At 40.6% G+C, this 27,914-nt stretch overlaps 1 protein-coding gene across 4 annotated transcripts in view; it reads left to right on the forward strand.

Moving 5' to 3' along the window:
• The first annotated feature begins 8,875 nt into the window (after positions 1 to 8,875).
• Positions 8,876 to 27,914, forward strand: part of PPARD (peroxisome proliferator activated receptor delta) — a 71,047-nt gene continuing 52,008 nt past the window's right edge. For 3 of the 4 annotated variants that reach the window (XM_069073513.1, XM_069073517.1, XM_069073516.1), the window contains exon 1: positions 8,876 to 9,079. The gene's annotated coding sequence lies outside the window, so the exon portion shown is untranslated. Of the gene's footprint in view, positions 9,080 to 11,575; positions 11,598 to 27,914 lie in introns of those variants that run through there. The other variant, XM_069073514.1, reaches the window with a different exon arrangement.

Genomic DNA, 27,914 nt, shown 5'->3' on the forward strand with positions numbered 1-27,914 from the left:
CTACCAGGCAAGGAGAGGTCCCAGACCTGAAAGGGCCCATTCGTGTGTGAGGTGAAGGAACAGGTGCCAAGTGGCAATTCTTTTGCTTACTACCCAGATCCCAGTCATGGATCCAGGGCAGACTGAGCAGGGAAGGCAGGGACAATTTTCCAAGGCGAGTATTGAGGTGGCAAACCCTAAGCTGAATATTGAGGAAGGAGTAAGTTCAGAAGCAAACCGCAACATGACTCAGACTTCTGCTATCGTTTTGGTCCTTCATTCTTGAAGAGGACCAATGACATTGTGACGGTAATGTCTTGACTTACAAGTGAACTGGATTTAAGTGAGGCAGAGATGTGCAAAGTCATCAGCCTCACTCTCTCCTCCAGAATCATGGGAGTCCAGTGGCAAAGACACAGGTCAGAAAGACTGACCCAGGATGCAGTGAGAGACCTTGATGTTTTTAAGCTAAGGTCTTTCCCAGGTCTCAGTTTGTCTGAATCAACACCCATTCAGTAGTTGAAGGCTAGGTAAGAATTGAAGCAAAATATGTCCTAGTTTGCCTTCACAAAGAATCAATGGGGGGTAGTGGAGGAGAAGACCCTCAGAGTTTTTATAAGAAGAGGGAAAGGCAGCTCTGTGCAGAAGAGAGGTAGAGCTGGCCTTAGAGCAACAAAGATCTGAGTTCAAGTTCTGTCTCTGATAACAGTGACTGAGACGGACTCTGAGACTGGCAGTGTGAATCTTGACAAGTAATTTAACCTCTCGATGCTCTAGGGAAACTCTCTAAGCCTATAACTGCAAAGATTGTGCTGACTGGAATGGTAAAGGGAATTTCATATGCCAATGAAATTACAGTTCCAATGCTTATTGGCATCCCCAATATAAAGGTATTTTGGAAGGATATAAACAGTTTTTATCCCAAACAAAGAGAAACTGCAGATATAAGTTGCTTAAGTTCACAAAAGTTTGGTTTTAAAAAATCTAATAAAGCTAGAAATGTTCTTGAGGAAAATTTCTAAGATAATCAAGGGGATGGAATAGTTTACACATAAGAGAAAATCAAAAAGATTAGAAGCTTTCATTATGGCTCTATGATAACCAAGGATGTGGATTAAGCTCAAATATTTTTGTCATCAAATCCTTAAAAAACTTGAATTGATACCCTCTCAAGTTTTGTCATGAATCATAGAGCAGGAAAGCAAGTTGGTCATTGACTCATTTTTTTCCTGCTTTTTGGAGGAGGGAGGGCAGGGCAATTGGGGTTAAGTGACTTGCCCAAGGTCACATGGCTTGTAAGTGTTAAGTGTTGGAGTTGAGATTTGAACTCAGGGCCTCCTGACTCCAGGGCTGGTGTTCTATTCACTGCACCACCTAGCTGCCCCATGATTGACTCATTTTACTGATGAAGACCTAAGAAACTGAAGTGTGAAAATAAAGTGGGCTGTTTCACTAGATATACTGTGAATTCCTCTCACTAGAAGTGCTCAAGCACAATTGTCTGGAATGCTTTAATGACCTCTTAGTAATCCAATGGAAAGAAAATATTGTTAGTTTAGATCTATATTGAATGAAGGTATTTATAGGTAATTTTTTTAAAAAGTAATTTAAGTTCAAAGCTATACTATTATAGGGAAGCAGTGTGTTTTAAGAATGAATTTGTTGACATTCAGTCATTTTTGAGTCATGTCTGACTCTTCATGACCTATTTAGAGTTTTCTTAGCAAAAGTACTAGAGTGGTTTGCCATTTCTCCAGCTCATCTTACAGATAAGGAACTGAGGCAAACAGGCTTAAGTAACTTGCCCAGGGTCACATAGCTAGTATGTGTCTGAGGCCAGATTTGAACTCAGGAAGATGAATCTCCTGGCATTTTATCTACTATACCACGTAGCTGCCCCCCAAAATGAATTTGTTAGTTTTTTATATATGATTCTAAGTGTAAGGTACCAAAAAGGATATACCCCTGAAGTGGATTTCATATTCCACTATTAAGACCACAAAGTTAAAGAGCATAGTAAAATGGTTTTAACAGTGGCTCTGCTAAGACTATCACTAGCTTGACAGCAGAGGTCCCACTAAAGAAAGTGGGGCTCCCCACACAATGCCACCCTGCCCTTGATTCCAACTGTTCACTCTCTATTCACTTTCAACACATTCCATCCTTGCAGCTCAGCCCAGATCTGCTTGTCATTTGAGGATAGATAAGCAACTTCAAGTCACAAATTAGAGTTGTAGACAATGATGAATCAGTGAAATGAAAGCAAAATAGAAAGCAAGCAAACAAAAAAAGAATCCAATTATAACCCAGAAGAAGAGAGTGACTCCAAAATATCTAAGCAAAACCTCAAAAAAACAGCTTGGGTACATATTCAACTAGAATTTCTGGAAGGCTGTTAGTGAAGAATAAATGAATCAGTGAAAAGTATTTATTACAGCAGAACTGAGATGATAGAATAGCAGGAAGTAGGACCTGGCTCCCTACCACAACTACTCCAATGTAGAATATTCAACAGAGTGAGTCCTGATGGGAAAAAATTGCAATGGGTCATTTTTCCAGGCCAGATGAGCATAGGAAGACAGATAGAGAGGTCTACAGACACTGAGGGTAGGGTCTAGGCAGAATCTCCCTGAGCAGAGCACTCCAGTGTGGCAAGTGAAAGACACCAAGGCTGTCTACCAGGCAAGGAGAGATGAAACAAGCGTCTTTTTTTTTAAGAGTTCAAAATGTTTTGATAATAATAATGAGTACTAAAGGAAAAAAAGGAAAAGAGAATAGATATGGATGAGACAATTAGAAAGAGAATTAACAGGTTGGCATAAGAAGTACAAAACTTTGCTCAAGAAACAAACTTCCTGAATATTTAAATAGATGAAATAGAAGCCAATGACATCAAGAAACAACAAAGTTAAAAGACCAAAGGGAAGAAAATATAAGATATCTTAAAGCAAAAACAACTGACTTGGAAAGCAGATCAGAAGATAATTTAAGAAAAAATAGACTACCTGAAAGCCATGACCCAAAAAAGGGACCTAGACATTACATTTAAAGAAATCATAAAAGAAAATTGCCTAGTTCCTTTAGAATCAGAGGGTAAAAATAAAGTGAAATAAAATAGAATGAATAAATAATAAATGTAATATATAATAAAATAGAGTGAATAAAGTGAAAATAGAAAATCCACCAGTCATGTCCCAGAAGAAAGCAAAAAGTTAAAATATCCAGGAACATTGTAGCAGAGCTTCCAGGTCAAAGAAGAAATATTGTAAGCAGTTAAAGAAAGAAAGAATTCAAGTACCAAGAAGTCATAGTTAGGATCACACAAGATTTAGCAGCAAGTATTCTAAAAGAGTAGAGAATATGATATTCCCAAAAACAAAATATATCAGCTTACAACCAAGAATAATTTACCTAGCAAGACTGAGTATAATACTACAGGGGGAAAAAAATGGGTCTTTAATGAAATAGAAGACTTACAAGCGTTTCTGATGAAAAGACAAGAGCTGCATAGAAAATGTGAAGTATAAATACAGGAGTCAAGAGAAACATGCACTAAACATGAACAAACAATCATAAGGGACTGAACAAGGGTAAACTCTTTACATTCTAATATGGGGAGATGATAAATATGTCTCCTCAGAACCTATCAGATGCCATAGAGGGAGCATCTAATTAGACAAAGGGCCTGAGAATAGTTCTAATTTAGAAGTCTTGATGATCCTAAAAAAAAAAAAAATGGAAAAGGAGGGAAAGAGGAATATACTGGGTAGAAGGAGGAAAAGGAAGAATGAATGAAGAAAATTATCTTACAAAATCAGAGTATATAAGTAAAAGTCTATACAACAGAGGAAGTGGTGAGGAGCAGGTAAAGCCTTGAACCTGATTCTCATTTGAACTGGTCAACAGAGAGAAGAACACATACGCATATGTACAAAGTTGGGTACAAAAATACATTTCATTCAAGAGGGAAATGAGAGGGAAAGGAGAAAAGGAAGATGAAGGACTAAAAGGGAGAATAGATCAAGGGAGGGATTAGTCCTAAGCAAAATAAGTTCTAGTTAAGGAGGATGGTTCTCAAGGAGCAATTTAAAAGAAAAGAAAGAAAACATAGCCTGTGATTGGTTGTAGGATGATGGAAAGAAAAAAGGGGTAGGGAGCAGAAGCAGACTACACAGAACAAAGTACTAGTGCTAAACATACTTCTTCTTTAAAAAGAAGGGGCAGAGGGCGGCTAGGTGGTACAGTGAACAGAGCACTGGAGTCAGGAGGACCTGAGTTCAAATCCAGCCTCTGACACTTAACACTTACTAGCCGTGTGGCCTTGGGCAAGTCACTTAATCCCAATTGCCCTCCAAAAAAAAAAAAGCGAAAAAAAAAGAAGGGGCAGGACATCAGAAAACCTAGAAAGACTCAAATGAACTGATACAAAATGAAGTGAGCAGAATGAGGAAAACATTGTACATCGTAACAGCAATATAGTAGGATGAACAACTATGAATGACTTAACTATTCTCAGCAATATTGTGATCCAAGACAATCCCTAAAGCTCTTATGATGAAAAATGCTATCTGCCTCCAGAGAAAGAACTGATATTGTCTGAATACAGACTGAAGCATATTATTTTTCACTTTCTTTTTTGCTTGCTTTTTCTTGCACAAAATGACTAATATGGAAATGTTTTACATGACTGCATATGTATAACCCATATCAGAGTGCTTACGGTCTTAGGAAGGGGGGAGGAGAGGGAAGGAGGGATAGAATTTGGGACTCAAAACTTGAAAAAAAAACAACAAATGTTAAAAAATAATTTTACATGTAATTGGGGGAAAATGAAATATTATTTTTAAAAAGGGGGCAGGAAACAAATAGAATAAAAAGTATGAGAAGAGGATGGAGTAAACCACACAATTATCAATAATTACTGTCAATGAGATGAACTCACCTATAAAATAGAGGATGATGGCAATAATGGATAAGCAAGTGGAATCCAATAATACAGTTTGTTGTTGTTTTTTACAATAAACACACTTGAAACATAAAGATTCACATAAACATAGACATAAAATAAAGCATGGAAGAAAAATCTATTATGTTTCAGCTGAAGTAAAAAAGACAGGGAGAGCAATCATGATCTTAGACAAATCAATAGCAAGAATAGATTTATTTAATAGAGATAAACAGGGAAGCTATGTTTTGCTGAAAAGTACCATAGACAATGGATTAATAGCAATACTAAAAATGTGTGTGCCAAATGACATAGCATCTAAAAACTTAAAGGAGAAGTTAACTAAGAATGCTGGAAGGGGGAAGGTTGTAAACAACTTTAAGTGCAAAATACAAAACTTTATATTTGATTCAGCAGGTAATGGGGAGCCACTAGAGTTTATTGAGTTGGGGGAGGGCAGTTGAAGCTACACTTTAGGAAAACCACTTTGACAGATGAATGGAAGATGTGTTGGAGTGGAGAGAGACATGAGAGAGGGTAACCAATGAGAAGGTTATTTCAATAGTCCAAGTGAGAATAAAGAGAGCCTGAATTAGAGTGGTGGCTGTATGGTGAAGAGATGGGGGATACATAGTAGAAATCACAAGATTTGGCTATAGATTGGGAAAGACAGAAAGAGAAGTACCATATAAAAAGCTACAGAATGTAAAAAGGTATTTAGGAATCTAACTAGCAAGAAACCACAGGAAATATATCAGTGGAAAAGATATATATAAAGAGGAATTACCATCTATTTGCTACTGCAACTTAAGGCCCATGGGACATTTTCATTTACTTTGTAGCTGAAACCTTCCATATGTGTTTTTCTCCCATTAGAATGTGAGTTCCTTAAGACAGAAACTATCTCATTTTTCTATTTTATTCCCAACCCTTACCACAGTAAGAACTTAATAAATGCAATTAATTAATTCATTAATTCTTTCACATATGAATACAATTGCAAAACATGTATTTAAGATGTAACGTGGCCAGTCCTTCCGTTACACAAGAATAAAGACAGGCAAATAATTGGAAAAATATCAATTACTCATTGTTAGACTATGCCAATATAATAAAATGACAATAGCACCTAAATTAATTTAGTTATTCACTGTCATATTAATCAAACAAGCAAAGGATTACTTTGTAGAGCTAGAAAAAAATAATAGAAAAAGTAATTTTCATTTGGAAAAACAAAAGGCCAAGAATCTAAAAATAAATAATGAACAGCGGTGGAAAACAAGGGGGCTCACAGTACCAGACCTCAAGCTATTATACAAAACAGTAATCACCTAAACTAAAAAGGAAAATAGAAAATTTGATCAATGTTGTGAAGTGAGCAGAACCAGGAGAAATAATACAAAATACAAAAAAATATAATAACAACACTGAGAACCACTACCACCACTTCAAAAAACATAAGAACCGGGGCAGCCAGGTAGCACAGCAAGTAAGAGCACCGGCTCCAGTGTCAGGATGACCTGGGGATGGAATCTGGACTCAGACACTTAGCACCCACCCAGAAACACCTGGCCGTGTAACCTGGAGCAAGTTACTTAACCCCGATTGCTTAAAAAAAAAAATAAGAATTCTTATAAATGGAATGACCAATGACAGAGGACCAGTGATGAAACATATTACCCACTTCCTGCTAGAGAGGAGACTTAAGATTCAGAGTAAGACATACATTTTGGGGCACAGTCATTGAGGAAATTTATTTTTTCTTGACCATTAAAAAGATTTGTTTTTCTTTTTCTTTCTCTTTAAATTTTAGGAGAAGAGTTGAGAGGGAGTCTAGCAATAGAAATGTCAAAAAGAAAGAAAGAAAAGAGGATAATTGAAGCATTTTTAAATGCACAGAAGACAAAGAAAGCCAGAGAAGCAAGTCAGTTTTGAAGGTTACATATTGAATTTATGATATACTTAAAAGGAAAAGCAAGTCGTACATAAAGAAGATTGTTTCATGTGCAATCTTTTTCTGTTCTACTTTGTTCATGGAAATGTTTATTTTATTTAGTATTTGGTAAGTTGAGAATAAAGAAAAATAAAATTGAAGGGGCGGCTAGGTGGCACAGTGAATAGAGCACAGGACCTGAGTTCAAATTTGCCCTCAGACACTTAACACTTACTAGCCCTGTGACCTTGGGCAAGTCACTTAACCCCAATTGCCCTGCCTTCCCTCCTCCAAAAAGCAAAAAAATAAAATAAAATTTAAAGACATTTCCTAAATTGATAGGTCCCACTTTGTTTCCCTTCTTTTTGGTTACCACAAAAAAAATGCTGCTATAAATATCTTGGTATATATGGTCCTTTCTGGCAGCCTTTCATATATTTGGGAGTATATATACCCATTATTGGGCCAAAAGGTAGGAATAATTTAGTCACTTTTCTAGCATACTTTCTATTTGTTTCTTTTTTCCTTTAATAAATTTTTATGACAAACTTAATCATCAGCAAATACAAACATTTTAATATAGAAAGAATAAAAAAGGACATTGTATCTGAAATTGTAAACTTCTGCTGCATATGACTAAAGTGTATGTTGTTTAACATGGTAGTAATAAGATTACCTTGTGTCTTTTCAACTGCCTTTTTTTCTGCATATTTTTCAATGTTTTACTGATTATTTTTTGGTCTCTATCACTACTCACTTCTCACTTCTGCTCCTTCCCATTTCAATTCGTTTTACAGAATGGTTTGACTAATTTGTAGAGCCATCAATAGCCACTTAGTGTGCCTGCCTTCCCCCAGTTAATAAGTCACTAAGCATTTATTAATTGCCTACTATGTTTCAGACTGTGCTAAGTGGAAGGCATACAAAAAGAAGTTAAAAAAAAAAACAGTATCTGCCCTCAGGGAGCTCACTGTCTAATGGTGGAGATGTCAAGCAAACAAATATGCCCCAACAAGATATATACAGGAAACCCAGGAAATAATGAAAGAGCGAAGGCACTAGGATTAATAGAGTTTGGGAAAATCTTCCTATATAAGACTGGATTTTAGTTGGGACCTAGAGGAAGTCAGAAAAGCCAGGAGACGGAGATGAAGGTGGAGATCATTCTAGGCATTTAGGACAACCAAAGTAAATTTCTGCAGGGAAGGGATGAAGTGTCTTGTCAGTGTCACTGAGTCCAAGAGTATCCGTGGAGAGAAATATGTAAGACTGGACAGGTGGAGGTGATGTGGGACGGGGATGGGGGGAAGGGAGGGGAGGTGGCTGTTATTCCGTCGTGTCTGACCCTTTATAAAGCCATCTGGGGTTTTCTTGGCAAAGATAGTGGAGTGGTCTTGTCAGAAGGGCTATGCCACTAACTAGACCTGGAGTGACTTCATTTAAATTCTCTGAGCCTAAATCATCTTCAACTATACTTCCCCCTATTCACTGAAGCACTCTCCTTTTAATCAAATGCAGTAATATTTGGAAAGTGCTTAGCACAGTGTCACGTCTGGCACAGAGTGGTTAATAAATGCTTGCTGACTGATGTCAACCCTTTTCCCCCTTCCTTCCCCCCAAAAATCCAGATTTGCATGAGTCCAGAGCTGAGGACCCTTGATGCAAAGGGCCAACTCCCATCCTGGGCCCCCAACAATTGGATAGGTTCCTCCCAATCTGTAAAGAGACGACGAAATAAAAATTCCAGCAAAGTCACCAGTCCACAAAACTACCTGCCAGCCTCGCTCCCATCTCGTTTTTAATGCCCGCAACCGGACACCAGGAGGAGCTGCAGCTAAGCCCAGAGCAGCAGGCGCGGCTCGCAGCGGGAGGCCAGACTTGAGGATCAACAACTGGCCAATGTCTATAGCGGGGGTGGGGCGAAGTGCGGACGAGAGACTGGGTTGGAGGAAGGTTACGTGAGGAGGACGCTAGACGGAGGGACAGGCAGAGCCCGGTGGGAGGAGGATGGGCGGGGGAAGAGGAGGATGCGTGGTGACGTCACCTGGTGAGGGCGGGGCCTTCCGGGGCGGCGCAGCGTGTGACGCCTCCGCTGCTGTGCCGGGGTTAATGGGAAAAGTTTTGGCCGGACAGAGGACCCCGAGGAGTCCGGGAGGCAGCGACGGAGGCGGAGGCTTAGCAGGTTCCGGAGCCGGATCCCGAGCGGGCCATAGCCCGGGCAGGTAGGCCGGGGACACTCAGGTCCCGAAGCTTGGGCTCGGGTGAGAGGGAGCGGACACCCCGCGGGAAGATGAGCGGGGCTGGGGCCAGCCCGAGGCCGAGGAGTGCGGACGGGGGTCGTCCCTTCCCTCCCTTATTCCCTCCAGTTCTCAGCCTCGGCCCCTTGGCGTGACGTCTCCGTAGCCTCCTCCCCCTGCCCGTCTCGGCCGTCCCAGTCCCTCCCGTTTCTCCTCCCTTCCCTTCGCTTGTCCCTCCCCATCTCTTCCTTCTCCTCCCTCCCCATCTTTCACCTCTCCTCCTTTCCCATCTCTTCTCCCTCTCCATCTCTCCCATTTCTTCTCCCTCCACATGTCTCACCTTCCTCCCTCCCTGTCCCTCCTATCTTTTCTCCCTTTCCATCTCTCCCACCATTTGTCCCTCTCGGTCTCTTCTCCCTTCCCTTCTCTTTTCCTTCCCTCTCTCCTACCTGTCTGTCTCTCCTCCCTCAATGTCTCTCTCACCATCTCGCCCATTTCTTGTTGCTCCCCATCTCTCATCTCTCCCACCTTTTGACCTTTCCGGCTTCTATTTCCTCCCTCCCCATCTCTGCCATCCCTTCTCCTTCCCCGTCTCTCCCATTCCTTCTCCGTCCCTTCTCCCTTCCTACATCCCTCTCTCCTCCCTCCTCATCTTTCTTCCCTCCCTTTCTCAGCAGTCTCTCCTTCCTGTTTCCCATCTCTTCTCCCTCCCTGTCTCTTCATCTTTCCTATCTCTTCTCCTTTCCCATCTCTCCCCCTATCCTGTCCCTGCCATCCCTTCTTCCTTTCCATCTCCCACTTATATCTTCTCCCTCCAAGTCTCTTCTTCCTCTCCCTCCCTCCTGTTCCTTCTCCTTACCCATCTCTGTCATCCCTTCTCCCTCTCCATCTCACCCATCTCTTTTTCCCTGTCTCTTCTGCCTTCCCATCTCTCCCCTTCTTTCCCATCCCTTTTCCCTCTCCATCTCTCCTGTTCCTTCTCCTTCCCCATCTCTTCAGTTCCTTCTCCCACCCCATTTCTGCCATCCACTCTCCTTCTTGCCTCTCACTTCTCCCTCGCTAGCTCTTCTCTTCCCCTCACCTCCTTTCCCATTTCTTCTTCCTCCCCATCTCTTCTTCCTTATCTCCCTCATGTCTTCTCCCTTACCATCTCCCTTCATCCTTCTATCCCAAATTCCTCTGCTTTGCTATCTGTTGTCCTCAGTCCTCATCTCTCCCTATCTTACTTCCCCATCTTCTTTCTTGTTTCTTCTTCTCCTGCCCCTGATCCTTCCAGATCTCTGCCTTCTTCCCCTCTATCGATGTTTCCATACTGCTCTTCTCCCAAGTCTCTTCTTCAACCTTGTGTCAGGGCCATTTCTGTTTTCTGTCTTTGTATCTGTTACTCCATTTCCTTGTCCCTGTTCTTCCCTCTCCCTCCTCCCCCCATTGAGCAGTTTCTCTTAAGGTCATCTGTGTGTCCCACAAGTCTCACCATTGATTCCTCTGGAGCTGATGGTTATGGGGAAACTGAGCCCCATCTTCTGAGTACTGCCACCCTCACTATACTTCCAGCCCCCACAGGTGCACCCCAGCTCTGTCTTCTTGCCACCTTCCCAGTCCGTTTGTGTTCTCTCTCTATCCATCAGTGTGTCACTTCCCTCTGGGTTCATTCCCCACCCCTTGTTCATTTTCTTATCCTTTTCCCTATTCCCCCAATTCTGTCCTCCTACCACCTTGCCCCATGACGCTCCCTTTCTGACTCCAATTCCTCCATTATCTCAGAGGCCTCATCCTTTCTTCCAGTTTCCATATGTTGTCTTCTATCCTCTCTAATGGCTTTTCCAAACTTTCCTTGTTTCTATACCTTCAGTGTTCTTTTTCAGTGTAGGTCCCTAGCCCTAGTGCCTGTTACTTTCTCTGTCACCCCACTTCCCTGGTTTAAATCACCCATTTCCCAGTGGCTCTCATTAACCCATCAGCTTCTTTTCACACTCTGCTGATCTGATCTACTTCCTAGTTGTTTTCCCCAGTCCTTGTCTCTCCCTATTCTCCTAGGTGCTTGTTGCTTCACTTCAGTTTTTATGGTCCTGACTACTTATCTCTTCTCCTTCTGTAACCCCAATTTTTTATTCAATACAAGTCCCCAGTGTCCTTCCTGGATCCTTGTCCCCTTGCACTGGTGAAGGAACATTAGCTCCACACATTGTTTTTCCCTTTCTCCCTTAGGAGTTTAAGATCCTAGCTTGTGTGCAGCCAAACATGAGGAAGATGGGGCAGGAATGTGAATATGAAGAGTGGAGGGTGGGGGTGGGGAGCAGGGGAACAGAGGCAGTGAATATGCTTTCCAGTTAGTGGGAAATTTTTTGTAATCTCAACTCTAAAATTTCCCTCTTTATGGCCGATGACTTCCAGGAATCTTCAGGGAATGAAGAGCAGCTGAACTGGGTGTGGGCCAAGGATTGCTGGAGGCCTCCTCCAACCTTTTCCCTTCCAGGAAGAGAGAGAGAGAGAGTGTGTGTGTGTAAGAATGATTCCATAACTCTGCTTCATGTTTCTCTTCCCTGCTATATCCTAGCCTAAGAATATTATTCTTCAGTTCTGGTTTTAGGATCAGATCTCTAGTCTGATGAGCCCAGGAATTTGCAGATATCCATCCCTTTTAGATAAGAGATAGTGGAGTAAAGTAGATAGTAGACCTGTTTTAGAGTCAGGATGACCTGGATTCACATCCAGCCTCTGACTCACATTACTACTGTAACCTCAATCAAGCCATTCAACCTCTTTTTGACCCTGGACAACATACCTCCAGAGATAGACTTTCTCTCCCTCTTTCCCCCACTCTGTACCATCCTTCTGGACTGCAAGTTATAGATGATTTGCCATCTACATGGAGGGCGTTTCCACTCCTGAAATTCCCTGCAATATTGAAGTCACAATGGGTTTAAAAATTAAAACCCAAACCTCTCATCTTTTGTGGTTCAGCACCATTATCCTTTTTCCATAGCTCTGACCCCATCTGTCTGCGAGATGAATTCTATTTCCCTGCTTTCTGAGATCTAGGTAGAAATTAGGAAACCTAGAGACCCTCAGACACAGTTGTGGGACTGGTGGACATTGGTCTGCCTGCCTTATGAGGTATACAGCAGCAGACCAAAAGCTTAAAGAGAATCAGAAGTTATCTCCTATTGTATAGCACTATACCTAAACTGTACAAGAAGAATGGCCCCATTCTTAAAAGATTCCTCAGAGAGGAGAGATCTTACCATTTTAGTAGCTTGTCATTTAATTTCCCTGAAGGCAGTTTATGATTATTTATTCTGGTCTTGTCTTATGGAAAAACCTTGATTTAGATGACATAAAACATCCTTTATTTAGGTCATATATTTCTGACCTTATTTTGGAAGATCCTGAAAGTTTGACTAGCTTTCTTTAATTTCAGAGCAAAATTACTGTCCCTTTAGGCTTCAGTTTTTAGATCTTCTGTTTTATAGAATTGTTTGGATTTCATCTTAGAGGCTGACTTGGATACACTTGGCAAATATCAAGGGAACAAAATTCCCAAAGATTTGGAATCAGTTTCTGAGGTTCCTCAGGATCCTCACCAAGGAGAGGTAACTTTAAGGTTGATGTAAGGAAAAATTTTCAAAAAGTAGCCTGACTCACAAGTGAACTTAAACGTCAAGAGATCACTGAAATCCTGCTAGTTGAAACTGGATGGATACTTGTCTTTGGTCTTGTCTGAGGGCCTTTCCCACTTTGTGAGCTTGTGGAAGTAGGATTCAAGGAGATTGATGATCCCCCTTTTCTCTAAGAACCTCTTAACCTTGAGATGCATATAAACCATGAAAGATGTAATGACCCTCTTGTTTTTCTTTTAAAATATTTCTTGATGCACCTTTTTTCACATCACTGTCATTTTCCTATGATTCCTACTCCCCTCTCCAAGAGCACTTCCTTGTAATAAAGTCCAGTCAAGCAAGGCAGATCTGTATACTGGCCGTGACTGAAATGTATATTATGCTAGTTTGCATTGATAAACCACCTTTATGCCAAGAGGCAGATGTACTTCACCATCAGTCCTCTGAAGTCAAGTTGGCCCCTTCATCTTTATGAAGAATATCCCTGCAGATTTCTGTTGGGTTATTTTATTGAGGTTGTAATGAGGTCCTTTGGTGGTCATCTGTAGCCTTTGGCCTTCAAACAACACTTGGCCTATACAATCCAAGGAAGTGAAGATCTACCTCATTCTGACATTCACTAATCTACCCCATTGTTTGCCATTTCTTTCATTTAAATTGACAGAAAGACATTCTTTCAGAAGACTTAAAGCTGCTTGATAATAACTTTGATTAGGAACTGACAGGCCAGTGGTTGTCCTGAGGCTGACTCAAGCTCTGGCTGCTACAGCCAGGTGAATCTCTTATACTTTGCTCACTCCTGTTTCTTCTGAGCAGGGAGTAGTTGTATATTATAATTCCAAGTCTAGTAACAGCTAGTTTCTATTTGATAGTCGATTTCAAGGCTGTATTTTTTCTTTGGTCTTTAAAGGGCATGGGATTGGCAGGTACCTCATACTCTCCTAGATTAGGTCTAGTAGCTGATTTGCTCATATTGGTATCTTATGTCTAGCTACATGAATTTGACCTGGCTTATTGAATTTATAGCCCTTGTGTTCCCTTTCCTAGCCTTGTCTCTTTGGAAGATGTGGCTTCTCCCCTTCCTGAATCCACTGTCGGAGACCTGCTTTTATTAAGGCTTCCTGTCCAATATTCTAGGCACTCTTCCCTAAGGGTATCTGAATAGGCCCAAGCAGTACCAGTGTTAATTATAGCCAGGGGACCTGTCAGGTGCTCTCATTTGGCACGATTTAGGCAAGAATGCAGCTGTCCTTTTCTTTATTCAAGCAGTTGTTAGGGCCTACAGATCCCAGCATGTTTTCCAGCATTGCAGGCCCCTGGGCCCCTTCTCCTTCCCTCCCCTCCCCCTACTCCCCAAGCCAGGAGGAGTTGGGACCTGTCCCTTTCCCAGATTCCAGATACTTATGGAAGAGGAAGAAGACTATCTTCCTTACCCTCTGTTGTGCCATCTGCTTTCCAGGGGCTCCTCCCGCCAAGTCATAGTATCCTGCACCTCTGCCCCGAGTGTGCTCTCTCCTTATTGCCAACATTGACATCTCTCAGCACCTTTTCTATTCCTTACTTCTCACACAGAAATACTGAGGGTAATTTATGATGTCTATGACATGTCATGTAATGTTATTTAATCAGTCAACAATCATTTATTAAGTGCCCATAGTATGCTAGAAACTAGGGCTACAAAGATTAAAAAAATGAACCTGAGGGTTGCCCTAAGGATTTCTAGGATCTTGACTCAGACTGGGCTACAGTATGTCAGAGTCTGTGATAAACATCTAATCTGAGAATAACATGAAGTGAATTACTTCCCTAATCAAGTTTCAGACATGTGAATCTTGCTTCATTGACAGATGGCTCCCAGCTTTCATAATGACAGGGAATGTGTATTTAGGATATGACTTAGGATTTGTCTCCAAGTGGCTTTGGGGTTATGGAATCAGATGTGACTCTGGGTGTTAGCATTTTGTAGAATTTCTGTGTGTTGGATGTCTAGTCTTTTTTATTTAATATTTTATCCCCCCCCCAGTTACATGTAAAAACAATTTTAACACTTTTTTCAAATTTTGAGTTACAAATTTTCTCCCTCCTCTCCTGTCATTGAGAAGGCAAGCATTTTGACATAGGTTATACATGTGTAATCATGTAAAGCACATTTTCATGTAAGATGTGCTATGAAAGAAAACATAGACCAAAAGAAAAAAAAACAAGAAAAAGTATCTTCGGTCTGCATTCAGGCTCTACTAGTTCTTTCTCTGGAGATGGACAACAACTTTCATTATAGTCCTGCTTCAGAATTGTCTTAGATCAGTTTTATTGCTGAGAATAGCTAAATTATTCACATTAGGTCATCATATATTACTGTTACTGTATATGATGTTCTCCTGGTTCTGTTCATTTCACTTTGCATCAGTTCATGTAAATCTTTCCATGTTTTTTTTTTCTGAGAGCATCCTGTTTGTCATTTCTTTTAGTGCAATAGTATTCCATCATAATCATATACAACTTGTTCATTCAGTTTCCCAGTTGATGAACCTTCCCTCAATTTCCAATTCTTTGCCACCACTAAAAAAGCTGCTATAAATATTTTTGTACATACAAGTCCTTTTCCTTCTTGTTTTTTATTTCTTGGGGATACAAGCCTTGTGGTGGTATTGCTTGGTCAAAGGAAATGCATAGTTTTATAGTCCTTTGGGCATAGTTCCAAATTGCTCTCCAGAGTGGTGGAATCAGTTTACAACTTTACCAGCAGTGCATTATTGTTTTAATTTCCCCAAATCTCCTCCAGTATTTGTCATTTTCCTCTTCTGTCATATTAGCCAATCTGATAGATGTGTAGTGGTACTTCAGAATTGTTTTAATTTTCATTTCTTTAATCAATAGTGATTTAGAACATTTTTCCTTAGGATGATAGATAGCTTTGATTACTTTGCCTGAAAACCGCCTGTTCATACCCTTTGACCATTTATCAATTGAGGAATGGCTCTTATTTCTATAAGTTTGACTCAGTTTTTAATATATTTGAGAAATGAAGTCTTCATCAGAGAAACTTGCTGTAAATTTTTTTTCACAGTAATGGATCACTGTGTATTTCACTCTGTACTGCTTTCCTCCTTTTTATCCTGCTTGGTCTCTCTCTCCTTTTACCCTCTCCATTCTCCGGTATTTGGCTTTTGACTTTTACTTCCCCTAGTCCTCCCCTCCTTCTGTTGGTGCCTGCCACCCTCTTCCCCTCCTACTTTCCTGTATGGTAAGATAGATTTCTACTCCCAGCTGAGTTTGTATGTTATAGAGAGTATGGTTCACGTCCCCCCACACTTCCCCATCTTCTCTACTGTAAAATCTCTTTCAGACCTCTTTTATGTCAGATGATTTACCCCACTCTACCTCTCCATTACCCCTTCTCCTAGTACATTCTTCTTTCTTATCCCTTAATTTTTTTTTTTTAGGTAATAGATGCCTAGTCTTGATCCTACTCCCTGGCCCTCTCCCTTCCCCTCACCTCAGCCCAGGCACACTCTTGTGAAGCATGTGTCTGCTTACTTGGAAGTAAGCTGGTTGCTTTTAAGAATGAGAGACATTTTCTGACTCAGACCAAGAGAGTGATGACATTTCAGGTCAGGGAAAGGGAGATGCAGGAGGAGCTAGCCTGTGTTGATATACCCTGTGTTTTTTGTTCTCAGACTGAAACCCTTTTGAAATTTCCTTGCCTGACTCTAGCTCCTTTTATTAATTAATTTATTTTTAGTTTTCAGCATTCACTTCCACAAGATTTTGAGTTCCAAATTTTCCCTCCATAGCTCTCCCCTCCCCCCACCCCAAGATGGTGTGCATTCTGATTACCCTTTTCCTAATCTGCCTTCTCTTTTATCACCCCTCCCCCTTCTCTTATCTCCTTCCCTTCTATTTTCCTGTAGGGCAAGATAGATTTCTATACACAGATGTTTTCTGTTGCATATATGTGAGATATATTTCTATATTCTATACCTGTATATCGTATTTCCCAGTTGCATGTAAAAACAGTTAACATTAGTTTTTAAAACTTTCTGAGTTGCACATTCTCTCCCTTCCTCCCCACCCACCCTCATTGAGAAGGCAAGCAATTTGATATAGGGTATACATGTGTAGTCATGCAAAACACTTCCATAACAGTCATGTTGTGAAAGGCTAACTATATTTCCCTCCATCCTGTCCTGCCCCCCCCATTTATTCTGTTCTCTCCTTCGACCCTGCTCCTCTTCAAAAGTGTTTGCTTCTGATTTCCCCCTCCTCTCATTTGCCCTCCCTTCCATCACACATACCCCCATCCCCTTCCTCCGTACTTTCCTATAGGATCTGATAGATTTCCATATCCAATTGAGTGTGCATGTTATTCCCTCCTTAATCCAACAAATATCATCTTTCCATGTAGGAGTTCAACTTTAATAAGTCCCTTATGAGTTCTCTTTCCTATTTTACCTTTCATCCTTCTCTTGATTCCTCTATTTGAAAGTAAGATTTTCTGCTCAGCTCAGGTCTTTTCCTCAAGAATGCTTGTCCTCAAGAATGAAAGTCCTCTATTTCATTGAATATCTGTTTTTTACCCTGAAGTATTATACTCAGTTTTCCTGAGTAGGTGATTCTTGGTTTTAATCCTAGTTCCCTTGACCTGCAGAATATCATATTCCAAGGCCCTTGATCCTTTAATGTAGAGGCTGCTAAAACTTGTGTTATCCTGATTGTGTTTCCACAATACTTGAATTGTTTATTTCTGGCTACTTGTAACATTTTCTCCTTGACCTGGGAACTCAGAGATTTGGCTATAATATTCCTAGGAGTTTTCCTTTTGGGATCGCTTTTAGGAGGTAATTGGTGGATTCTTTTGATATCTGTTTTGCCCTCTGGTTCTAGAATATCAGGGCAGTTTTTCTTGATAATTTCTTGAAAGACGATGTCTAGGTTCTTTTTTTTGATCATGGCTTTCAGATAGTCCGATAATTTTTAAATTATCTCTCTTGGATCTGTTTTCCAGGTCAGTTTTTTTTTCTAGTGAGATATTTCACATTGTCTTCTATTTTTTTCATTGTTTTGGTTTTGCTTTATAATTTCTTGATTTCTCGTAAAGTTATTACCTTCCATTTGCTACATTCTAATTTTGAAGGAATTATTTTCTTCAGTGGGTTTTTGGACCTCCTTTTCCATCTGACCAGTTTTGTTTTTTAAAGCATTCTTCTTCTCATTGGCTTTTTTGTACCTATTTTGCCATTTGGGTTAGTCTATTTTTTAAGGTATTATTTTCTTCAACGTTTTTTTGTGTCTCCTTTAGCAAGCTGCTCATTTTTCATTATTTTCTTGCATCACTCTCATTTCTCTTCCCAATTTTTCTTCAGTCTCTCTTACTTGATTTTCAAAATCCTTTTTGAGCTCTTCCATAGCCTGCAATCAATTCATATTTTTCTTGGAGGCTTTGGATGTAGTAGCTTTGACTTTGTTATCTTCTTCTGGTTGTATGTTTTGATTTTCCTTGTCACTAAAGTAAGATTCTGAGTCTGATTTTTTTTTCCCCACTTTGTTCATTTCCCCAGCCAATTACTTGACATTTTGTTAAAGCTTTTTATTAAGGTAGGTCTCTGCTTCTGGTGTGGAGGGGGTACTGTCCCAAGCTTCAGGGGTTTTGTATACCTGTTTTCAGAGCTATTTCTAGGGACCTGTAAATTTTTAGTTCTTCCAAGGTTGTATGATCAAAGGAGAGGTGTTTATTCCTCCACCTAGGACTGTGACCTAGATCTAAGCATGGGCAGCAAAGCAAGAGAATCCTGCCTCAGCACCAACAAAGAGATCCCAGCAATCTCTCTGTGATCAGCCACTCGATTCTCCCCCCCACTGTCTGTGGGCAAAGAGCTCCAGAAGCAGGCCCAGCTGCTGCCACCACTGCCTCTGCCTCTGCCCCTGCCCTGGGGTGGGGACAGAGGCAAGATCTTGCTCCTCTCTCACCCAGTTCCAACAGACCTTTCCTACTGACTTTCTAAATTGTGTTTGGTGTTTGTGGGTTGAGAAGTCTGGAAACCACCACAGCTGCCAGTGATTCAGTCCCTGAATCCTGATCTGGCCCTGTCTGTGCCTGTGTGGCCCATGCTGGACTGTGCTCCTCTCTCACACTGGTGCAACAGACCTTTCCTGTTGACCTTCCAGATTGTCTTGGGCTGGAAATCTGTTCTATTCAGTCATTTTGTGGGTTCTGCTGCTCTAGAATTTATTTAGAGTCATTTTTATAGATATTTGTAGGGGTTTGGGGGAGATCTTAAGCAAGTCTATGCTTTTATTCTGCCATCTTGGCTCTGCCCCTCCTCTGGCTCCTTTTAGCTGAAGGTTTTGGTTTTCTCTCTCCAGTTTTCTGTGGTGTGTTTGGCATGCATGTGGCGGTTTGCTGCTCAATGACATGTTTACCTCCCCAAAGAGGTAAACTTATTTTTGTAATTGGAATTTCCCATTATTTCAGATATAAATCCATGAAAGGAGATTTGGGTGATATTCATGTGGGGGCAGAGCCCCAAATGACAAAATTCCTGGGTAGCTACTGTCTGCCATTGTTTCTGTACAATTCTTTACACAGAGTAGATGCTTGGTAAATATTTGTTGGCTAAATAAATGAATGTCAGTGTCATTGCATTTTTGTTGGGAAAACCAAGGCTTCCAGTGCTCTCTTCTTTCAATATTCCTGCTGCCATGAAGATCTAAATGTCGAGTCACCACAACTTCCAGCCTGTGATCTGCAAATTTGTTTCCTCCATCTTATTTTTTTTTCTTTTTGGAGGGGGGAAGGCAGGGCAATTAGGGTTAAGTGACCTGCCCAAGGCCACACAAGTAGTAAGTGTCAAATAACACAGGTCCTCCTGGCTCCAGGGCCAGCACTCCATTGACTGTGCCACCTTGCTGCCCCTTCCCCTATCTTGTTTGGGCCACTTCACTGTAAAGCATGTAACAGTGCTTTCAGCTTACAGTATTTGTTCTTAAGATAACTGATGTTTTATGGCATCCTAACTTTGGGTAGGTAATGTTCACTATCCTGCTCTGTATCTGTACACATGAGGGAAAACACTTACAAAAGATCTGGCTGCAGTCACTGGTTCTAACTGGGACACCAGAGGGAAAGATCAGGCTGTGCACTGTCAGAAGTTCATCAGTACTTTCCCTGAAATGCTGCCTGTCTTCATAGGCTATGCTTTCCCTTCTCTATCTTTTGGATTATTTTGGTTTTCCTATGACCAAAAAGGCTAGTGAACCTAGTATGTCTGTCAGTAAGGACTGGGAGGGGTGGGGGGTGGGGGTGGCCAGGAATTGTTTGCAGAGCTTGCAGAAAGACCACAGCCAGGGGTCCATCTTGTTCTCATAGCTGCACAAAAGGAAATTTGGAGTTGTTGGGCTGGGGTGTGATAATGAGGAAGAAGAGGGGTCTTTGGGTGACTGAGACTCACTGGGAAGGATTGAGGTAGGACACACACAAGCACACACACGTGTAAGCAATGAAGTTTCTCAAGATTTTGCTTTTTCTCACAGGGCTGCTCAATAGTTGTTTTTAATTTTTTTTTTCATTAGAATCATCATCAGCTGGGCAGTCGAAGTAATTTTTCATACTCTAAGAATGGTCTGCTTAGCTTATTCTTCTACTTCAAATTTTGTCTCTAATCTTAGATTTTTCTGAAATGGGAAGTGGTCCGCAATATCTCTTAATTAGCCTTCACATTTTTTCTGTTAGGGAAGTGATTTTCTTCCTCTCTGTCATCAAAATAGCAAATAACTATTAAGCATGACACTAGGTTTGTAAAAAAGTAACACTTGTCAGCCTTGCCCTGAGAGTTGTAAAGTCTAGCTGGGAGCTAGGACATGCAAGTTAAAAGATAAAAACAGCCAGTAGTGGCAGCCAGCACAGTAGAGCCCTGAATTTAAGTCACAAGGTCTGGGTTTGAATCATAACTTGTAATTTATTGCCTACATGACCTTGGACAAGTCACTTCCCCTCCATATTTCTCATCTATAGAATGAGAGAATTGGACTGTTTTATCTCCAAGGTCCTTTATTTGCTCTGACTTCACTGCATGGAATGCAGTGCAGACACAGTTATAGGTACTCGAGGAGAGAGTGCCACCAGTGTCGAGTGATTGTTGGTAAGGTGACACTTGAAGGAAGGGTATAACTTAGAAAATAAAGAGGAAGCTGTCAGGGAGAAGATAAGAGAATGAATGTACATGGTATGTATACGAAACAGTGACTTCAAATTAAAATTTCAAGTTTATTTAAAAATCATATTACTAATCTCTTCACTACTACTGCTGCTGTCTAAACTGCTTCTCTTTTGGAAACCTGTGGTCCAGTGACTATGATAGGACCACAAGGGTTTTGTAAGCAGCAGAAATAGGTATCTCTGATGTAGAACTTTGAGGAAGATTGGTTTGTCTTCATTATTCATGGAAGATGAAGTTAGAGAAATAGAATAGTAGAATTTTAGACATAAGAAGGGCCTCATATATCTTAGAACAACCTCTCATTCCTTCTTTGGAACCGTGGATAGACAGTGCCTTAAATGACAAGGAGCTCACTATCTCATGAGATAGCCTATTTTCATTGTCGAAATATTCTTAAGATCTTAGAAACTTCTTTGTAGAGTGTATTGGAAAGATTATTAGACCTAGTGTCAGAATGCCAGAATTCAAGTCCCAGTTTTGCCATTTACTTGGGCACGTCACTTTACCTCTGTTTCCTCATCTGTGAAATGGGGATAATTCTTGCACTGTCAATCTTACGGTGTTGTAAGAATAAAAAACTTTATAAACTCTAAAACCCTGAAGAAATGTGAATGCCTTTGGTTATTGATTGTGGTGGTGGTGGCCAGATTGGGATTGTGGAAAGCTGAAGAGTTTATTGAGTATCCAGTGGGTAGCCATGGAAGGTGGGTTTTTTTTTTTTAAAGGAAGGAGGGACATGATATGATGAAAACAAAGTTGTAAAAAGATTACAGTGGTATATGTTGAACTGATTGTAAATAGAGACAATTTTGAGTCAGGGGAACTAGTTAGGAAATTGTAGTATTTTATTGATTTTTTTTTTGGAGGGGGAATGGCAGGGCAGTTGGGATTAAGTGACTTGCTCAAGGTCACATGGCTAGTGTTAAGTGTCTGAGGTCAAATTTGAACTCAGATCCTCCTGACTCCAGGGCCAGTGCTCTATTTATTCACTGTGCCATCTAGCCACTCCTAAATTGTATTTTAGTAAATCAGTAAGTTCTTCCAGGTAGCCTAAATGAATGAATGAAAAAAGCTTTTATTAAGTGCTTCCTGTGGGCCCAGCACTTTGCTGAGAGCCAGGGATACAAACCAGAAAGCAAAGTCATTTCCTGCCCATTAAGAGCTTACCTTCTCATGAGGGGAGACACCATTCATACGTGGCCAGGAAAGGCCACCTTTCTGCTGTAATTTAAGGTTGTTTCATGGAATCGATTGGGCAGAAGACTTCAGATTTTATCCAATCCAATCAATATCTGAGCTAGAGTCATCTAACAACTCCCAGTAAGTGGTCATCTAGCAACTGCTTGAAGACTTAGAGAAGAACTTTGTGACCAGATTCAGTGACCAGATGTGACTTTAGTATTGAGGGTGAATCTTTCCTTTACCTCCTTCCATTCCTGTCTTCTTCTCCTCTGAAGACAGATGTGGAATGAGGGATAAATTTGCATAGACAGCCAATGTGTTGATTTGTTTTGCTTAATTATATTTGTTACTAGGGAAGGTTCTGTTGGGATAGGAGAACTCACTGGAAAGTGACAGTGATTTTTAATGAGAGAGCATCAATAAAATATTTGAAAAGTCCTAGGGAAAGGGGAGCTCAGGACCTCCCTTTTGCAGGTTTTATTTTTTGACATTTTTAGGAATTTGTTCTTTATTTCAAGTCTTCTGCATCTTGTCTAGTTCTGCCCTCTGGGGTCAAGCCAAACTAATCTTATCTTTCACATGACAGTTCTTCAGATCCTTGAAAATCACTATCTTGTCCTATTCCCCTGCCAGCTTTTCTTTTCTAGGCTAAATATTCCCAGGTAGAATAGAGCATAGTAAATTGAAACACTGGGAAATTGGGGTGTTTGAAGTAGCATCAGTATACATGTTCAAATTCTGTAGTGTGAGAGTAGGTCTTAGCATAGAAAGACTATCAGCTGGGCACTGAACTCATAAAAGAATGAAGGAGAGTGTCTTTGGGGTTGGTAGATAATATCTAACAGAAATGATTGTGTGATAAATTTGGATTGAATGAAACTCAGAAGAAGAGAGATCATTTACTGATAAAAGGAGAGTCTAGGAACATAGCAGTGAAGAGCAAGGAGTATTCCAACCCCTCCCCTCATAGTTATTAGGTTGGGGGAGGGGTGTATAATATGAGTGAAAATGCAGCCAGTGCAAGAAAGGGTGACCAGGGATGCTGAGTCATCAGGCAGGAGCCTGGTCCCTGTGAGTGCTAAAAGGCGGGAGAGTGAAAAGGAAAGGTTAAAATAAAAGTAAGTTTGCTAGTAAAGGAGGGCAGGTAAATCTGGAGCAAGGAATTGAGGGGATAGAGTTGAGGGAGGGATAAAAGTAAGGGATTGGGTAGTAGAGATGGGGAGCAGGTTTGTACAATAATGGGAGTAGGGTTCAGAATCACTAGGGCGGACAGAGTTTAACAACTGGGTGCAATTATGCTAACCATTGATGATGAGTTCAGGCAGATTATCAGTGACTGGAGATAAATTATCATTGAGAGAGGCTGGTAATTAGACTGTTCAGGGTCCTCCCTCAAAACCTAACCTCCTGGTATAGGGCATAAAGGAGTGAGGCAGAAGATCCCCAAGATTAAAATTGGAAGTGGATTTTATTACCTTGGGACTGCCAGGGTCACATACCCAAATCAGACAGTGAATTGGCCTGAACAGTATGCCCGTTTTTAAAGAGATTACAATAGTCAGGTTACATAAGCTGAAACTACATACAATCAGTGATTGGTCAGTGTATTTTTGAATTTTCCTGAGCCTGCAAAGTTTTTGCTAGGCTGAGGTACAGGGAACCCAGAATGGGTGGAGATGGGGAATACTCGGTAGGTGGGGGGGAAGAGGGGGAGGCAGGGGACAGGGAAGAATGGAGCAGGGATTTTACCCCACGCTGAAACCCCCACCCACAGATCAATTAGGAGAGGGAAGGGTGGAGTTTGTGCTGAAATTCCTGTTTACAGATCAATTAAGGGAATGGAAGGTGGGGTTGTGCTCCACACTGGTAGGTGATGATGTTGAGTCCTGTGAAGCCCAATTCCTAATAGGTGGGAAGAAGTGAAAATTCACCCTAGGGGAGTTGGTTTGGAGGTTGAAGCTGGCAATTCTAGTCGAGTCTAATCCCATGAGGGCCTTACAACAATTAGTGTTTTTCCTTTCCTTCTTTTCCTGTGGACCAGGCCCAGCTCTTCCCTCTGTGGGTGGAGTGGTCTCCTTCTGGAACTCCTGAGATTGCAACTCCTGAAAGCAAAGGAAATTGGGAAAGAGACAAAAAGATAAGAAGAGAAACTGGAGGAGAGTGAGCCTTGGGTAGAGGGAGTGATGAAAGAGATAGCTTACCCTACTATTTGTGTTCTTGGGCCCTGAACTCCTAGGGTTTCTTATCTTTGAAATTAAAATTAACCAGATAACTACCTGTTCTTTGCTGTTCAATTGTCTTTGTTTTTAAATTTTTAATAGTTCTTTTCTAAAGGGGGCACCTTCTCTTAAAAGGATAAATTATTCTCTGGGATAGTTGAAGATACCTTAGGATCCTATATCTAATCCTACAAGGGACCTTAGAGACCATCTAGATCAACCTTTATATAGATGAAAAAACCCAAGGCCTAGGGAGGTTCTGTGACTTCACTGACTGCCCAAGGGCATGGGCAGTGTCAGCGGTGGGATTTCTGCCCAGGTTCTCAGACTCTGGAATGGTTGGTCATCATTAGATAATTTGGGATTCATGACCCTATGTTGCCATGGCCTTATTCTTTAGTTTTTTAATCTGGATCTGTTTTCTAGCACCATTTCACCTGGTTTCTTTTGTATTATTTGTAATTCTCTAAACTTGCAAATTATACAGGTCAGGAAACGGTGTAAAGGTACAGTATGAGTTAGACTGTTCTTGTCGCTTTTCAGTCCTGTCCTACTCTTCCTGACTCCATTTGGGATTTTCTTGGCAAAAATACTGGAGTGTTTTGCCATTTCCTTTTCCAGCTCATTGTACAGATGTGGAAACTGGGGTAAACAGGGTTAACAGGGTTTAGTGACTTGCCCAGAATCACACAGCCAGTGTCTGAGACCAGATTTGAACTCAGGAAGAAGAGTCTTCCTGACTGCAGGCCTGGCACTCTATCCGCTGTGCCACCAAGCTGCTCCCTTAAAGCGTTCTGCCCACTTTATGTGTGTGTGTATATGTTTGTTTTAATGGATTTGCATTGCTACCTCACTTTGTTTTGGCTTATTATGATCCTTTGAGTCTCCTCTTATTACATTAGACAGCCAATGATGAGTTTACTTTTCTTCCTCTGTTGTATTCTACTCAATGCCTATTAAATTCTAATTTGTTCTTACTCCTTTTCTAATTTGAGGTTTTGTGGAATTTAGCTCTTATACCTGTGAGCAGGAGATCCTCAGGACTTGGCTTATTAGCTTTCAAAGAAATATTTTTACAGTCTTTTATTAACTTCTCTACTTTGCAAAGTACCTGTTTGACTGGACAGACTAGTATTTCCTTCAAAGAAAGCTGTATGAGCTATCACTCTTGCTGATCCTTGTATGGAAGCAAAGGGTTGGGTGGGCGTGGAAGATTCTTCTTTCCTCCAGAGATTTCATTCCAGATCCTAAAAAGAGGAAGATGCTTTAGTCATGAAAAGAACACTAACTAGCGTTAGAGCCAGGACACCTGGACTTGAATGCCAGTAGTTGTGAGACTAGAAGCAAGTCACTTACATTCAGTCTGTTTCTTCTTTTATCATGTGGGTATAATGCTTGTACTACATATCTCACAAAGGTGTGAAAAGACCACTTTATCAGTTAATGAGCAAGCATTTATTTATTAAGGACTTATTAAGGGCAGATGGCAGTCCCTCAGTGTCTTTATCACTATTGTTCTTGACTAGTTATGGCTAAAAAACTCATTACCCTTCAGCCAACCTGGTATCAGGCTGGGGCTCTACCAAGCTACATGTAGTCTATCATACTTGAAGCTTTCTCATATTGAATGTAGAAATGAGCTTGGCCCTCACTATCATCTTTTAATAGCTCAGGGTCACCTAAAAGTAAATAGTAAAAGACTATCTCAAAATGTTTTGACATCAGCATTTTTATATATTACCAACAAAGTCCAGCAGGAAGAGATCGAGAAATTTTATTTAAAATAACTGCAGACAATATAAAATACTTGGGAGTCTTACCTGCCAAGGCAAACCCAGAAACTATACGAATACAATAATTACTAAACACTTTGCACACAAAAATAAAGTCATATCTAAAAATTTTAATTGCTCATGGGTAAGTTGAGCCAGTATAATAAAAATGACACTTCTTCCTAAATTAACTTACGTATTCAGTGCTATTTTTTGTTGTTCAGTCATTTTTTCAGTTGTATCCTACTCTTTGTGACCCCCTTTTAGGGTTTTCTTGGCAAAGTGGAACGGGTTTGCCATTTTCTTTTTCTTTTCTTTTCTTTTTTTTTTTTTTTAGACGGGGGAAGGTAAGGCAATTGAGGCTAAGAAACTTGCCCAAGGTCACACAGCTAGTTTTGTGTTAAGTGTCTGAGGTCATATTTGAACTCAGGTCCTCTTGACTCCAGGGCTGGTGCTCTATTCACTGTGCCACCTAGCCACCCCAGTTTGCCATTTTCTTAAGCTCATTTTACAAATGAGGGAACTGAGGCAAACATGGATAAGAGACTTGCTTAGGGGCACATAGCTAGTAAGTATCTGAGGCCAGATTTGAACTCAAGAAGATGAGTCCTCCACACTTCAGATCTGATACTTTATCCATTGCTCTACCTAGCTGCCATTCAGTGCCAGACCAACCAAATTATTAAAAAATTATTTTAGAGAGCTAGAAAAAGTAGTAACAATTTATCTGGAAGAACAAAAGGTCAAGAATATCAGGGGAATAGATGAAGAAAAACGTGAAGGAATGTGACCTTGCAGTACCAGATTTCAAACTGTATTACAAAGTTGTAATCATCAGAATAATATGGTACTGCCTAAGAAATAGAGTGGTGGATCAGTGGAATAGATTCGGTAATATACAGTAGTAAATGACCATAGTAATCTAGTGTTTGACAAACTCAGAGATCCAAGCTTTTGGGACAAGAATTCATTATTTGACAAAAATTTCTGGGAAAACTGAAAAGCATTTTGGCAGAAACGGCATAGACCAACGTCTCACACTGTATACTAAGATAAGGTCAAAACAGGTTCATTATTTAGATATAAAGGGTGATATCATATGCAAATTAGGGGACCATGGAAAATTTTACCTGTCAGATCTGTGGAGAAGGGAATAATTTTTTTTTTGTCTTTTGGAGGGCAATTGGGGTTAAGTAACTTGCTCAAGGTTTTTGTGTGTGGGTGTTAAGTGTCTGAGGTCACATTTGAACTCAGGTCCTCCTGACTCCTGGGCCAGTGCTGTATTCACTGCGCCACCTAGCTGCCCCAAAGGGAATAATTTATAATGAGGTAGAGAGCATTATGGTATATAAAATGGATAGTTTTAATTACATTGAGTTAAAAAGGTTCTGCACAAACAAAACCAATGTAGCCAGGATTAGAAGGCAAGCAGGAAACTGGGAGAAAATTTTGTAGGAAATTTTCTTTGATAAAGTTCTCATTTCTCAAATATGTAGAGAACCGAGTCAAATTTATAAGAATAGGAGTAATTCCCCAATTGATAAATGGTTAAAGGATATGAAGAGTTTTCAGAAGAAGAAATCAAAGATATCTATAGTCATATAAAAATGCTCTAAATCACTATTAATGAGAGAAATGCAAATTAAAACAACTCTGAAGTATTACCTCACTTATCAATTGGCTAATGTGACAGAAAAGGAAAATGACAAATGTTGGAGGGGGTGTGGAAAAACAGGGACACTAATGCACTGTTGGTGACATTGTAAACTGATCCAACCCTTTTGGAGAGTATTTTGCAACTATCCCTAAAG

The sequence above is a fragment of the Petaurus breviceps genome, unplaced genomic scaffold, assembly GCF_028583685.1.
Source record: "Petaurus breviceps papuanus isolate PSGF00001 unplaced genomic scaffold, PetGlider_PUasm1.0 90865, whole genome shotgun sequence".
NCBI lineage: Eukaryota > Metazoa > Chordata > Mammalia > Diprotodontia > Petauridae > Petaurus > Petaurus breviceps.